We start from the raw sequence: 10,726 nt of genomic DNA on the forward strand, positions 1-10,726 counted from the left end.
ATAGAAACCCATAACCTGTATCAAATTTCTCACTTTATATTCTTAGTCAGAATCGAGTCACAGATGTTTCACTTTTAGGATTTCACAAGAAATGGGTAATAAACGGAAAATGCTACTATTGCGACTGCCACTGTGAATAGTCTAAGACATCTCATTCACGATTCTAATATACGTGAAATGCTGCGGGATTTGTCGCCAGGGATACTCACTTCGCGATGGGATTGACTCTATTTTGTATGCAGCTGGTGGGGATGTGGAATCTGGAATCGGGACTCGACTGGAAACTGAGCTTCGGAGACTCAAGAGCTGATAGTAGAGAACCCTGTAGTTTGTCTCAGGCGTGACAATTCATAGTTTCTTCTTCGCTAGCTTCCTGGCAAGCAACTGAGCCGCAGTACTGCCGCTCAGCCAGGTGCGCAGTACTGATGAGATAACGGGATTGGAGCTGGCTCGGCGACAAGCAATGGGCGTGGTGGCACGCACTCACCTGGGGATCCGGTTTCGGTCCTTTTTAGTGCTTGACTCTTGGGTAAATCGTTAGCTCTGTTTCGATTTTGATTTTCATGAAGTATAAATCAGAGCATTCGCGTGTCGTCTAATCAAATCGCCACTTTGGCAAGCGCAGATATCAACTGGCGTTTTTAGCTAAAGTTTCTGTCCCCTGGCGATCATATATATATATATATATATATATATATGTACACATATGACGCACGTAACGGCCTCAGATACGGCGACTCGATAGGGAGAAATACAATAGTGGCAACCGAACCACCGGCGATAAGTAGGGCAATTACGTTTGTGCGACCATACCTGATAGCTGCCCCTCCATCTTGATATTCCAGCTTTTTAGACCGCTTTGTGTGTTATATGATCCAGTTTTAATAAGCACTGATAGCTACTATCACGTCATGGACTTAAAGATACTATCCGCAATTATGCAATTGTCCAATCGTGAGAGCCAAAAACAGAAACTTTGACAAAAAAAGCTCATTGCTTAGATTAGATATGTGGCCTGAAAGTAACTGAATAAAATATTGAGCCTAAGTCAAAGTTAGCCACAACATGCTCACAAAAAAATTCACTTGGGAATCTTGACACTTTCACCGAGATTCAAAGTCCTTTTCGGTGAAATCTTAAATCAAGGTAAATCTGCCAGTGAATGTTTCTGCACACTTTACTTAAGCCATAAATCGCTTTACATCGAAATACCCCTTATTCAACGGTGTTGATTTTATACCCCGGCAGATAAGGTTAGCTCTAGTTTGTTATATCCTTTGTGTGGGCTTTGTTTCAGGGACTAGATTTGTCAGGCTTCCGTGACAGAGGTATTTAGATTCGTTATGCTAACAAGAGAATGTCTGACAGGTTTCGGTGTTCGGTGTTCGAATCCCAGGGACGTCAAATGACATGTTTAATACGGGACCGAGTGGGAACAGTTGGCGATGTCAGCATATTTTATCCCCGTCCTTAGCTTCAACATCCCCCCAGTTATTGGCGACATTTTGATATTGTCCTTGTTGCTGTAGCTGCGACGTTATAACAACAAGTTTGATGACGGTCGTTATACGAATCGTCGATTTGAAATGCCTTCTTGTCACAAAACTTGTGAGTGGTATGGTATGGTATGGGATGGTATGGGATGGTATGTTGTGAGTGTATGAGTGGGTCCTTATCTGCTACGAATGTGTGAGTGTGTGTGTAAAGGAGTGCAGATGTGTATCATTTTGTGTTGACAGTTGAACGGCCACGCTCCCACCGCCCTTCATTTTCACGCCTGTTTTGTGTGTGTTGTCAGAGCGTAAACTGTTTATTATTTAACAATATCCCCTTTTTTTATGTCCCTCGCCATAAGGATGTGTGCGAATGTGTGAGTTTCGAGCATTCTTATTTATTTATAACTGTATTTCACACTTCTGCAAGGATACGCACACAAAGCTGAGCATAAAGCGTTTAGCGAAAGTCTCAGCAATGCGGGAAAAGTTTCATGATAAACATTGAGAAGAATTTAGCTTGATTTAATACAGAAATAAACTATTTAACAAACTAATAACTGATGCATAAAAGCTTAAACTTACTTCAAACTAAGACAATCATATCTTTAGTCATCCATCTTTAAAAAAGACAATTTTTAATATAGTTTCCCTATAAACTATTATGTCTGGAAGTTTTAGTATCCTTTAAATGTGCCATTTCAAAACACTATAATTTTATTTCTCTATATTAAAAATATTTTTTAATGCGCCATAAAGTTGTTTATTTTTCTCTAAGAAAAGTTCTATTTAAGCTGATTTAAATATTTGAGTAAAGAGCCTTCGAATACAAAAATTTTAATATTAACAAAGAAACCATAATATTGGGGCTTTCTTTTCTCTTCCTGTATGTCTGCCTGAAAGTGTTTGGGCGTCAGTGGGCGTGTGCTTGCCACTTGACTGCGGAGTGGACGCAACAAGGCGCACATTCTGGTATCACCGGAAACAGGCTTTTAGGCAGACTGCCTGAAAGTAGACTACACATTTCAAACCATATCTGGAGCTGCGTGCGTGTGAGTGCTTTTGATTTGGTGTGTGCGGCAGATAGATGCCTGTCAATTATGCGTGTCCATATCCGCCCTGGAGGAGCCACATCACTGGTCAATGGCAATCAGGCATCGCAATCAAGGCCAGTATCGCCATCGCCATAACCAACGCATTGCAATGCTGCGCGAGCTGCCATTGACATTGATTTGATTTCAAATCGCATCAACCTTAAATGTCAGCATACCATAGAGAATGAGGATGCCATTTGCCAGGGTATTGCACTATACACAGGGCACAACGATTTATATGCAACTCAAATGCGAGCAGAAAAGGTCATTAGGGGATTTCCTTGTATCTGGAAAAACAACTTGAGGTCCTTGGTATACTCGTACATTAGTCACGTCTCGCTTTGACTAATAGTATTTTCTTGTAAGGCTTCCCTTGTCCTGAACCAAGCATGCAGTCATCTAGCCGAACTTAATGCCAGTTGCCAAGCGAGTCACACAAAGAATCACATCTATTTCACAACAGCGAATCTCAGACAAAACGCTGTCATAAATAATAATCAACAATGCTTTCTAAACAAGCCCCGTAGGCCATTAAGTTGGAAGATATATGGGGTTGTATATACTAACTAAACTACTTTGCCATAGTTTCCTTTACTACTTAACTGCTATTTAAGTTTAAAATAATATTCTGTGCGATAAGCTCAGTTTCAGTGAATAATCGCCAAGCTAGCTAAAAGTGTCAAATAGTCGAGTTTTCGAGCAGGATATTATCACTTGCTGGCCATGATTTACAGAGTGAAGTGAAAGCGGATGGAGTTTGGAAACGTGAAACGGGAAGCGGGAAACGAAAAATGGAAAATGGGGAAATGAAGTCGAAGAGGGGAAAGCAGCTGCGTGCCGCATAAATATATGCGTGTATATATATGTCGCAAGGCTGCTATTGATTTTCCAGAGCCCCTTTCCTCAAACCAGACTGTACTCCAAGCGGGGGTTGACTGAATGCGGAGGAGTCGAGGCCCTGACATGCCAAAGTTGGTTTAGATAGCGTTGTTAAAGTTGTTTGCCATTGCCATATCAAGTGGGTGTGGGTGGCACAAACTATTTGCTGCCCAACTTGGGTTGTGGTCGGGCTTCCGCCGGGGGTTTCCCAACACCCCCGACCTTTATACCCTTTTGAAAAAACTTTAACAGAAACAAGAAAACCAGTTGTGTTTGCCAAAGAGTTGCGACGCTGGACTTGACAATTTGCCGTGTGTCAGCCGCAGGTTCCACTGCTTCTCGATGATGGCTGATGGATGGTTGACCAGATGTTTGCTGTGGGGCGGCAACGAAAAAAAAACTAGCAATCAGTTAGTGCATCAATCAATCTTTCAATGAATGAAAATGCTGACGCAGAGCTTGATTAAGTCGTGGCCAATCAGCAAAGCAAACATTTTGCCAAGTGATTTAAGTTCCTTTTTCTGTTTGCTTCAACGTTTGCCGCTCGTTTGTGGCATGGTTGCTCTTCATGTTGCCGATAAACACTGTACAGTTTTTCCATTGTCATGTAATTTGTATGCCTGCCCTGGCATGAAAATGGCAACGATGTTGCAGGCTGCCTCCAAATCGCTGAGAAAAATCACATTATCCCCCCGCCATCATCATCATCATCGTCGACGCCGTTATCATCGTAATAATCATTGTGGCAGACTTCCCGTTTAGAGCAACAGTTTCGGCCCACAAACAAATTGTTATGCTCCGCCTTGGAAATCCATTAGAGCCGGCAAACAGAGCCAAAATGGCGCCCCTAGCTTACTATATGCTATACTGAGCAAAATCAATTTGGGAAGCCAATTCTTCGTTTGGGGTCAACTTGTTATCTTGTAAATAGCTCACTAATAGTTTTCAAAGTTATAGCCCTTAAAAGCGTACAATTTATCATACTTTTCTGTTAAAAATGGATAATTCGTTCATATATCCAATCGAATTGTGTATCTCCTTATATTCTCGTTTAGATGTTAGTAAGGAAAACCCCTTTTTTCTAGTGTATGTTTGTAGTTTTTGTCCTGAAACGAATAGGGTCAGGGAGCAGAACTATGAGAGTAGGGGAAGGGTATAGAGCGGCTAAGAACCCCAATGAATGGGGAAAATTGAAATGGAAATTAAGTTCGAACGGGGTCAGATGAAGATTCTGCTGGCATGTGTGTTATCGCTGGGATACGGAAACTGCTACTCCTCCCAAGACTTTTAAATTATTCACCTTAACGCACCTGATTATGCCCTTTGCTGCCATTTTCCCCCAATGAATATTTCAGACACGCGTCACATCGACTTAATTGAAACCAGAATGCAAGCTGGAGCTAATGTGACAAGGATTAAGTACAACCCAATGCGAAGAGTTAATTGAAAGCGTTTCAATTTCATTTCTTGGCAATTTATTTCGACAACCAAATGTGTGTGGATGTGTGAAGGTTTCTGTATGTGTCTGTTAAGCGGAAAATTATCATTTCCTTGGCCTTTGTTCGCACAGTCAATGGAACTCGACCGCTCGAAAGGGCGGGGAAAATGAAATGAAAGGTTTTCACTTTGGTTTCCGTGCTGACACAATGCTGACATTTCTATGTGTACGTGCTGGCTTGCTTGTATGTATGTGTAAGTATATATAATATATACGTATATGTGTGTGCTTAGGTGCGTGACAACGGTAATTTAGATATCCCAATATCTTGTTCTTTTCGCGCGTCTTTTGTTTCGCCACAAAAGCTGACTTAAGACTCGCCCGTCAACGCCATTTTGTCCTCTTTTTTTGGATGTTTTTCCATTATTTATTGCCTCTGCCTTTCCCTGTTTTCTTCTCCTTTTTTTTTTTTTTGATTTCTGTCATCTTTATGGAATTTTTATCTCTTTTAATTTATTTAGTCTCCGCCTCTGCCATCATCGCCATCATAATTTAATTGCCGTGCCCGGCTTACGGGGAATCGTAATCGAGTCCTTTGAGTCGTATTTTTCGCAGAATTCAACTTGCATTTTATGCTCGACTTGGCTGGCTTAGAAATAAGCCTTATTTCAGCATTTCTCTACATTCTTTATGGCTCGCTGGCCTTAATCAAATTGCCTGCAGATCTCTGGCCAACTTAACGGTTTACGGGGGCGTATGCGCAATTTGATGCCACATACACGGTAAATCTAGCAGGAAAATGTGAAAAGCGAAGCTTGCTTTTTTTTTCTTTTTGCCTTTCAAGCTGGCGATTTTTTACTGTCAGACGTATGATTAACTCTGCTGCTGCGGAATCCTGCATAAACTTTACACTCGAAAGGATGCTTTTTTGGGTTTATTTTTACGTTTTTTCTGGCCGGAAGAACTGCAGCTGCTGAAGCTTTTGAAGCTGCTGATTCTGCGCCATTGTGTGAAATGTTGGCTTCCATTTGCCATGGCCACTGCAACTGCAACTGTAACTTTATTTCCCCGTATTGTTGTTCAATTGGGTGAGGGAGGGGCTAGGTCTGCTGCCGGTTTCATGAATCAAACATGACCGAATCTTGTTATTTGCAGTTTTCTTCCTCTGGTTTCTTTTGTGTACACACATGTACGCGGTGTATTTTTTTCGTTAGTTAGAAAAGTTGGTCTTTTCACATAGAAAAAAAGTTGGTATTTTGCCACTGTTTGCGGCTGCTTCGTGTGCATGGCATAAGCCTTTGAGTGCCTGCCACTTTGCTCTAAGCCTTTAAAACGCTGAATTTTCATCTGAGAGAGCTGTGCTGCGGTTTTGCTATGTGGTCTGTTGCTTTTAATTGCTGGAGCCATAAATGAAATTAATTTTCCCAAAAGTCTGTCTCGTTGAGTTTTCTGCATCTGGTTTTGGGCCCCCTTAACAAGCTGAAGACTCAATTTTAAATTGCCCAAGGTATGGGCTCTTATCGAAGTCCGAAAATCATTCGAGTGCTTCGAGTCATGCTGATGCTTGGGTACTTGATTGATTAGCTAGTTAATTGCCTCCATTTAGATTGATAAGATATAAGATCCCAAACAGAATTCTATTGAAATTTTCTGGGAATCCTGCAGTTGTGTCCAATTGACAAATACTTTCGGCACGACTTTCTATTCATTTACTGTCCAGTGAAAGGAGACCCATAAACGAGTGAATGAATGAATGGTTATTTATTTGTACAAAGGGACACAAAAGTGAACTCTAAACTGAAATGGTAAGCAAATGTCAGGCGAGTGAAACGAACAGTTTGACTGATATTGACAAAGGCAATTGCCAGCCACCCACCGCCCATTGATGGGTAGAAAACGTGCTGGAAAAACTCAAGTGGCTGCCTGACTTGGGCAGGAGTCGCGAGTGCTCCGCTTTCCAATTGTTTACTTGCCTCCTTGTTGATTGTTTTCCTTGCCTTTCTCTTTCGATACCCTAGTTAGCCGAATGATACTTCTAGCACAGTTTAGTCGACTCCATCATAGGGAAAAGAAACCTATAAATATCATTTTAAAGCTACTGCACTACTCAGTAAATTAGAAAAGAAGAACTGTTGCTAAATTTTCGTCTTTATAAATCTGCCATCTGAGGTCGGTTTTCTTCAATTTTGAGGAGTTTAGTTAATATCCAGAAACTGACCTGCTTCACCTTTTAATTGAGTCATGATTGACCTTTAACTAGAAAATATACAATGTCCTGCTAAGGGTATATGAACTTCGAACCATAGACAAACTCAGCTAGGCTCCTCATTTGCTTTTCTTTTCCTCTGCGGTGGCTGCTTGTTTTTTGAGTCGCACAAAAGACTCAATTAGGCGTTAGACAAAAGACGGTGGACAAAGCCATATGCTGCATGGCCCAGAAGTAGTCGCTAATTCGCAGACAAAGGGCAACTGAGAAGGGAGGGGAGAGGCCTTAATCGATAGCGAAACGGAACGAAAATGGAAAAACAAACTGACAATTGTCACGGACTGGCCTCGTCCGTTGTCAAGGTAAGACCACCCGCACACGGTACGTATGCGTAATGTCTAAGCCGCTCGTACACACACACACGCACGCACACGGGGCGTATGAGTGGCTGAGCTACGCTTGGGTAAAACGGGTAAAAAGTGAATACATTACCGGCAATCGGAGATGGAGGCGCCAGTCTGGCGAGCTGCAGGATCCGCTGCCGATGCTGCTGACACAATTTTCGCTGCTGAGCTACCGAGCTGCAGAGCTGCAGGATGCAGGATGCCCGCACACAGATGCAACCAGATACACAGATACAGATGCACGAAGCTGCCGCCGAATTTGCGAGTTTTCAGCTTGCCACGACGAACAACCGGAGGCTGTTGAACCGCACTACTCTGAACTCTTTGGCCAGTTTTGTTGGTTTTATGCCGTTTTTGTGCACATTTTCCCTTCTTACTACTTATTTCTCACATTTTCCGTGCCTCTTTTAGCGGCTGCTGCAGTTCGCGTTGCCAAAAGTGAAAAGAGGCGGCCGGCGGTCAATGGTCAGAAAACAGGTTCAAATGTCGGCGACCGCAGGCGCAGGACCTGCCGTTGTCCTTATATGTTTGTCCCTCTGTGTGTGCGAGTGTGTATATATATATTGTGCCGCACAACTTTCCCAAAAGTATGCAAAGATATTTAGCCTAGTTTCGGCTTTCCAACATTTTTTACTCGGCTACTGCTGCTGCACTTTCTTGGCATTTCTTCATTCAAATCATTTCGCTCTCGAATTTATTTCAAAACTTATTTGTGGAAGATCATTTCACTAGCATTTAACACTGTTATTGTTGTTGTTTTTATTATTGTTGTTTCTAACACAACTCAGAAACACACATAGATAATCATGCAATTGCGGGTGTGTGTGTATGTATTGGCTGTGTAGTAAAAATAGTAAAACGCTCGGCACTTAAAATAGGAGAAGCGCAGCGAAAAACAGCGTTTGCCGCTGCTGTTCTCTTCAATTGTTGTTGTTATTGTTTTGGTTTTTGCTCTCTTCGTTGTTTTTTGTTGCTGTTGCTGTTGCCGCTGTTGTATATGCCGCTGCTGCGTGTTAAAATCACGGAAAAACGTTACACGCTCATACGCCGGATAATGAAAGACTAACCTGCGAGCCACTAACCGACTGCCACATTGGCCGACTGTCTCTAACAAAAAAAGCCGAACGGTAAAGCACGAAGGGCAGCACGAAGTGCACACGAAGAGCAGCGGTCGAAAGATAAGGAAGAAAGTGCACACAGGATAAGGAACGGAATGGGAAATGGAACACTAACTAACCAGGCGATAACAACTGCGCCGCTCTCACTCTGCTTCTCTTTTTCGCATTTGCCCCTTTGCTCTTCTCTATTTTGTTTTCCCCAGGTTTCTCTCGTTGCACTGGCGCATTCTGTCAGTGGTTAAGAGGGGAGTAGGGGTTAGATGTCCCCCTACCTCTCCACCACCCGCTGTCTTAGACAAGCAAGCGCGTAAGTTTTTGACGCCCGTGTTAAGTCGGTTGGAAAAAAGTTGCTGCTGAGCCTTCATATACCCTATGATATAAAAACGGTCTATCCACATTGAGTACAGATAAAAGCGGGTCAGTAGAAATTAATTATTTGCAGATAAAATATAAATTTTTATTTATTTACATTGAATGTTGATAAAAATATATATGAAAGCAAGGTTATTATATTCACATTTATGGCATATTTATATGATACGGTATGTGGTATAATTATTTACATTGAATGCCGATAAAAAATATATAAAATCAAGGTTATTATATTCACATATATTGCATTCTTCATATAATATTTGTAAATTATCAGCTCAATAATTGGATTCCTTTATCAGGTAAATGTATTGCTGCAATTATCTTATTTACATTTCTTATATATCAAATAAATTCAATGCAAAAATCATTACAATGATTATTATTAAGTGGTATCTTTCCTCTTTACTTATTAAGAGCTTCGTAAACAGTTCAAGAAAGTATAGGTGAAGATAAAAAGGTAACGCTAATTTCCTTAACTAGAAACATGATGAACAACACTTAACATTTGGACAAAAAGCACTCATAAATTACTTTCTGAACTGAAAGTCAATATTACGTTTTAAGAGTTTGTCATAAAAATTGAAAACTTAACTAGTTCTCATTTGATTTAGTAATCACTTGTCAGTCTGAACTGAACGTTTAGAACTCTAGTTTGACTAAACATTTATATACAACCCATCTGTAAAAACTACAATTTAAAATTAAAAAAGGTATTGCAGTTAGCTAGAAATGTAAACAGTAAAAATCATTTAAAATATTATAGCCCTAATAGATGAAGTCAACTTTTAAAAATAACTTAATTAATAGGGGTATGACCGGAAAATAGCTTTCCTCTGTATAATTTACATTTAGTTGATTACACAGTTTTCGCTTGTCTACTTTATACAACAACACGTCTAGAAATTTATTAAGCTCGCTTGCTAAATTATGCACTTTCAGTTTCCAATTTGTATTTCATGCGTTAAATTTTCCTAAATGATACCCTAAAATATCGTTACATAAAGAAAATGGCTTAGATAAAATAAATCTTGTATTTAATGGCTTTTAATAAAGTATTGATAAATTAGATAATTTTCGAATAGTAGACCTTAACGCTTAGCGCTAAATTATAATTTTTATGATTTTTAAGTTTGTATTTTGGAGTTTAATGAGATTCGGATACCCAGGAAATCCAAAATAAATAGTTCAAAAATGATTCTAAGCCATAAATTTAAAAAATACTATGCTCTGTGTTTAATAAACTATTTAAAACTGTTCAAAATGTATTTGCATATTCTAAATATTCTACGTGTTGCGTTGTGAAATATTACCAAATTAATAACAATATATTTCACTAATCCCACTCCCGCTGTTTTATTGAGACTCTGCCATGGAATATGCCTGCCTCTTTTATGGTAGGGCAGAGCAGTGCCTTCAGCGGTGGAATCCCGCACAAATGTTCTTTCTGCGATGGCGTCTGCGTATGAGTTTTGGGGACCCCGATGGCTGACGGGCCGCGAACTGCGAGCTGTGCGAGGCGTCGTAAAAATAAATAAGCAAAACGGAAATTAATAAGACCCAAATGTTGCCGCTGTCGCAGCGACCTCCCCAAGTTGCCCCTGAGAGACCTGCCGCGACAATAGCCATACCCATAGCCATAGCCTTATAGCCATGTAGACGTAGCAATGGCAACATCATCAGCAAAAGCAGCAGCGAAAAAAGAGGAAAACGCTGCAAGTC

The 10,726-nt window shown here is 40.7% G+C and overlaps 1 protein-coding gene across 3 annotated transcripts in view; it reads right to left on the reverse strand.

The window, feature by feature from the left end:
* Positions 1–8,559, reverse strand: part of LOC108110200 (sodium/calcium exchanger 3) — a 37,013-nt gene extending 28,454 nt beyond the window's left edge. The window contains exon 1 of one of the 3 annotated variants that reach the window (XM_017219167.2): positions 7,603–8,559. The gene's annotated coding sequence lies outside the window, so the exon portion shown is untranslated. Of the gene's footprint in view, positions 1–209; positions 229–487; positions 589–7,602 lie in introns of those variants that run through there. The other 2 variants (XM_017219171.2, XM_017219170.2) reach the window with 2 other exon arrangements.
* Between the last annotated feature and the right edge of the window lie 2,167 nt (positions 8,560–10,726).

The sequence above is a fragment of the Drosophila eugracilis genome, unplaced genomic scaffold (assembly GCF_018153835.1).
Source record: "Drosophila eugracilis isolate 14026-0451.02 unplaced genomic scaffold, ASM1815383v1 contig_1135, whole genome shotgun sequence".
Classification (NCBI taxonomy): Eukaryota; Metazoa; Arthropoda; class Insecta; order Diptera; family Drosophilidae; genus Drosophila; species Drosophila eugracilis.